At 36.4% G+C, this 5290-nt stretch overlaps 1 long non-coding RNA gene across 1 annotated transcript; it reads right to left on the bottom strand.

The window, feature by feature from the left end:
- Window positions 1–790: 790 nt before the first annotated feature.
- LOC309716556 lies at window positions 791–4963 on the bottom strand. The gene is made up of 3 exons (XR_014279465.1): window positions 4896–4963; window positions 4542–4664; window positions 791–837 (listed from the first exon to the last, which is right to left on the bottom strand). It is a non-coding gene; the product is annotated as an uncharacterized lncRNA (long non-coding RNA).
- Window positions 4964–5290: the final 327 nt, after the last annotated feature.

Below are 5290 nucleotides of genomic sequence, written 5' to 3'. Positions count from 1 at the left end.
AGTCCTGAGTGCTGCACCGGGATTTCTAGACGTGGACGGCCAACATTTGAAGACTGTTCTTCCTCGGCGTATTCCAAACGAACACGGTGCTGAATTGATCTTAAACCTTTGACAATGCTGTCATCGATGCGAACATCTTGAAGAGCAATTATCATCCCAAGCATTTCAGAAACGTCTAAACGACTCAAAACAGTATCTACAGGTAAATGATCCCTCTCTATCTGATTTGCTTAAATGAGCAGAACTGGCTGAAGTTCACACCAGTCCGCCATCCTCCGTGACTTTTGACCTAGCACGCTGTTGCTAGCTGCAGTAGCCGTCCGCGGAGCCGGTATCCAGGAAAACTAGTCGATGGTAAACGATAAGCCAATAGGTGCAAAGGTCCAGCCCACTTACATTGATTGACAGACAAAGTCATTCTGCTGAAAAGTCGCATTATGAAATAAATAGACCATCGGGAAAAACGGGATTTTGAAATAAAGACTGACTTTGAAAAAAGGTCATTTTGGACTAAAAACGGCTGGAAATAAATAAAATGCCTCAGGAATAATCTCTGTTATTGTGAAAAATAATGACCATGAAATAATATTTCACAATAATAAGTAAATTTATATAGCAGAATGCAATATATTTCACAATAATGAGCATTTTTTTCAAAATGTGTTCCATTATTTCACAATATCATTCTCACATTACATATCTGTGTCTTATTTATTCACATAGTTATTTATTTCATCTTGACCTATTTATTTATTTAATTTTGAACACTTTGGAGTTCCATATCAAATGGGAAGCAGGAAATGCTGTCTAAAGGGCCAAACTTCCGGACATCTTGAGCTAGGTGTATTAAAGAATGTATATTATAACCAACAAAGTCAAGACCATAAATCAAAGCAAAATCTTTCACAAACTGCTTCAAAACATCCTCTGCATAATCATGGTCAGTTATCAATATACAACTCAGGACTTAGAAGAATTCTTATAGGTACAGATAACAGTATAAAGCATCTATACATTTGGCTTGGTATATTATTCAGTAGAACAACTGGGCTTGTGTAAAGCAAAACTTGTCTCAATTCAGTTACTTTCCACGTGCTAATTTTTAAATGAGAGACCTTGGTTTCCTTGCAAAACTTTAAGGCAAATATTGCCTGACAGAAACCATGAATGCTGAAATCAGTTAGAATTTTGCATTTTCGGGGACCTTTTAACCAAAGATAAATAAGCTTGCGCTTTACCCCCATATCCCACACACAGCTCGTTCAAAGTGACACCCCAAACTGGTGCTCTTTGTTGGCCATAGCACAAAGTCTCATCAGTCCTTTAATCAACAGAAATTTCATGAAAACATAATCTTTAGCATGTTCATCGCAATCATAGTGCTCTTCCTCAAGTGTTTTATTCTCAAAAGAATCAGAGTACAAAATTAAGTCCTGATGATGCTCTGACTCATTTTATTTTCCTCTGAGCTCTTTGTCCTCTCAGATTGCTCCATTGCTTTCTGAAAGACAGCTCACAGATTCTGAAGCTCGAGGTTTTATCACTCTCCAACCAAAATTAACTGAACCAGCAGCAAAATAAGATCCAAAGTACGCTTTACATTTGATAAATACTGTCATTAATTCCCTCTTGCTGTCTTGTTTCCACCACGATTTAAAAAAAATAAATAAAATAAAAAAGTGTAAAAATCACACTTCCTGCACAGCTCTCTCATAGTGTACTTCAAGAAAACTTTCCCCATCTGAAATCTGTTTTCCACATTATTCCCTTGCTTATTATACATCAGTGTACGGTTGTGCTTAGCACTGTTGTCAGTTGTTTTTTTTGTGCCAAATTATGCCAAATTGCAAAAGACTCAGCTTGTTCTCTAATAAAACCTCTAATAAAACCTCTGTAACTTTGCTCTGCTTTACTTCAGCAGCATCAGGTAATGTTCATATATTGATTCATGGTTTTCTTCAGTTTTTGTTCAACTGCAGAATCTGATTTAAATCTGATTTAAAAAGCCACTCCAGGAAAATCTCCTTCATTTTTTTCTGTGTTTTATCCTCAGTTACTTTGGCATAAAGTAGAGCTGGGCGATAGAACGATAACGATATGTATTGCGAAATAACTTTTTCTCGATAGAAAAATTAAACTTTTGCGATAGGCCTCGTCTCTTTTGCCCTCTTAAAAAAAAAAAGCCAATCCAAATTAAGTAGCGCAGAGCAGAACCAATCACAGCCGCAGCGTCACGTCACGTGACTTGTTATGTACAGCAGAAGTGCCAAGCCGCACATGTGTATTTGTTTGGGAAGCAGCCAGCCGCCGTGCCGCCCGGGTAATGGAGAAAATGAGTGTGCTGACTAGAGAAAAATCAACCTAGAGCGTGACCGAAGGTTACCGAAGATAAAACAGATGATGGTTCCAATGCCGGAGAGATTGTCGAATGGAAGAGCCACAGAAGTTCCGTAGTGTGAAGGTTTTTCTGCTATTTCAAGTCTGACAAAAAACAGAGTAGCGTGCACTGTAAATGTGCAGAAAGCAAGTCTGGAAATACATGCTCAATCTCTGACTGGAAGCGCTAATTCATCATTCGGCTTTTGTCAGACTAAAGTAACTGTTAAAACTGTTTGAAAAGCTCAGCTATACAACAAGGAGAGACTGAGAATTTCCTTTTAGTTCTCAATTTATTTGATATTGACAAAAGTTAGTTAATTTTTTCTGTTCTTCTGTAAAACAAACTAAGATTTATTTTTATTTATTTTTTGTTTCTAAGTGGAATTGACAATTTAGTAGTCTGTTTTGTTTGTTCTATTTTGAAACTTAAACGCTTTAGCGGCTGCCTTTTGTGTAGTTTGCAATATTTGCCTTTATTTATCTGAAAAGTCTCATGTTCCTTAAGTAGATCTACCCTGTTGAACTTATTATGGGAAATAAATATTTAAATAAAAACAAGCTGCTGATTATTTCACATTTTACTTGTGAGCAACGGCACATTTAAATCTTACAAATATAGTTATTTGGCTTATATCGTGATATATATCGTTATCACCTGAAATGAAAAAAACATATCGTGATATGAAAAAATCTTATATCACCCAGCTCTAGCATAAAGACATCTGCTGTTTTATTACAATAAAGGACCCTGACATCGCTTTATAAAGTAACAATTCTAATTGTTACAAACTCAAAAAAAGATTCCTACTAGTATATTTCTGGCATGCATCAAATTTTGAATAGAAATGAATTTTGAAATATACACTGCTTCTTATGTCAAAGTGTGTAAAAATAAAGAAAGAAATAAACCACACATAACCCTTGCTACTATTCACTCCACTGTCCAACAGCAAAATCAAACCAATATACAGATACTAATAACATATTTATTTAATAGTGTGATTATGCAATTTATAAGTAGCCATAGTCAGCCAAGTCATAATCAAAACAACAAACATCTCAAGTTTTGAGATAATTGCAAACCCTCCTGGCCAATAACCACACAAGCTGTCCATGCAGGAAGGCTGATAAAGGAGCATGCACAAAATTCAAACAAATTTAAGCCATAATGAAACAAATTAAAATAACAGTGTGCATGCACAAATCAGGCATCAGACAAACACTTAAAGGTCACAGATCTTTAGAACCACATCCAAAGAGCAATTGCTTTTCTTTTTTATAAATAAATAAATGTGTAAATTCTAGCTAAATATACATTACAAAAAGGAAAAAAGGAGGGCCACAGCAATCATAGTAAAAGAAGTTGGCACTGTGGCCCTAACAAGACCCATCAGTTCTGCTTAAATAATCAGTTTCCCTCATGTACAGAGCTTGCACAACAGTAAGAGACAGATTCTAGAGTCAGTACACTATTTCTGATGAAGTTCTCACTAAAACAACTACACATATAAAGTTGCATACTAAAGTGTGTATAAAAAAAACCCCCAAACAAATCAAGAACACCTATATTTTATTTGTTTTTTCTGGAAAAATGAGAATAAGAAAACTGAAAAATGATGACGTCTTCTACAGAAATAGAGTGCTCACTGATCTGCCTCTCTGACTGCTGTGCATGGTCCTGACACAGGGGCAAAAGCTGGGGACTAGTTGCTCATGGCCATGGCCTACCCTCCTCACTTAGCTGTGAGGAATGAAGCTAAGAAAGACAACACCAAAGCAATTTTGGTTGCTGTGATAGTGAAAATACCCTCCCATATTCCTCTTAAAAAATTTGAACTTCGTTAAATTGGTCTAATAAAGTCCTTTATTAATACTAATCATAGAGAAAAACCAAGATAATGTTTAAGTACAACTTGATGTTAAGTACACGCAGTCATTAATTTTGGTGCAAGGTAAGCAGTATACAGGACACCAGACAATGCTTTCAAACTGTGAAAATTGGCTAAATCCAACATTACGTAAAAATTTCAACTAGCTTAGCCTTGCTTGAGTGCTAGGAAAAGGTTCGCCAGCACTTGTGCCATACATTACTTTGCAGCATCATAACTTTGTAAACATTTCATTTATACTTAGGGATTCAAATTAAGTCAAAAGGTTCTTACCCTTAGTGCAGAAAATAAGTCCGTAGCTCAAAGATGCACTTAATCCAAAAATTGCCAACTTAACTGTCAGCTTTGTCCAAGGGCGCGAAATGAAGAATGTTCCAGAATGGGGTGGACCATTGACTGTAGAAAAGATGGACGACGCGACACTGTCACTACCCGATCCTTACCGGAAACCCGATCGGTACCCCGCATGCGCGAAAGGTGTCTACTTCTGTTCAAAGCGTTTTACGATAGTTACAGGTCAGAGTATCTGTTAAGATGTTAAGAATAATAAGTATATCTTAAAATGTTTGCAATAATGAAACATTTCAATATAATGTAGACAAAAACGAAAAATAAAAAGATAGTTACGGATCAGGACTCTCCGATCCTTACTGCGCATGTGTAAAGTCGGACCATACAAACCGGTTCTACCCGATCCGTACCGCATATGTGCAGGGGTTTTCTTCTTCTTCTGTTCGTTTAAATTCAAATTCAAATTTTATTTGAATGGCAGTTTACTCCCCAGTGTACGAGGATACCGCCACCTGCTGACTGAGCGAATCAACCCTATTATAAACTGAAGCAGCGTCATTACAAATGCGTGTTAAATTTGATTTAGTGATAGTCGAGTGAGTTTATGCTTGTCTGTGAGGAGAGGATTGTTGGAATAGTGATGATGATGTCTGCTATCACTGTCAATTGTCAGTAAACACTTAATCTGGCTGATGAATCTTTACATGACACATTACTAAGTCAATATTATT

The sequence above is a fragment of the Aulonocara stuartgranti genome (genome assembly GCF_965226115.1).
Source record: "Aulonocara stuartgranti genome assembly, chromosome: 11".
Taxonomy (NCBI): Eukaryota; Metazoa; Chordata; class Actinopteri; order Cichliformes; family Cichlidae; genus Aulonocara; species Aulonocara stuartgranti.
The sequence above is the reverse complement of the archived record's forward strand: the minus strand, read 5'-3'. Positions and strand labels throughout refer to the sequence as shown.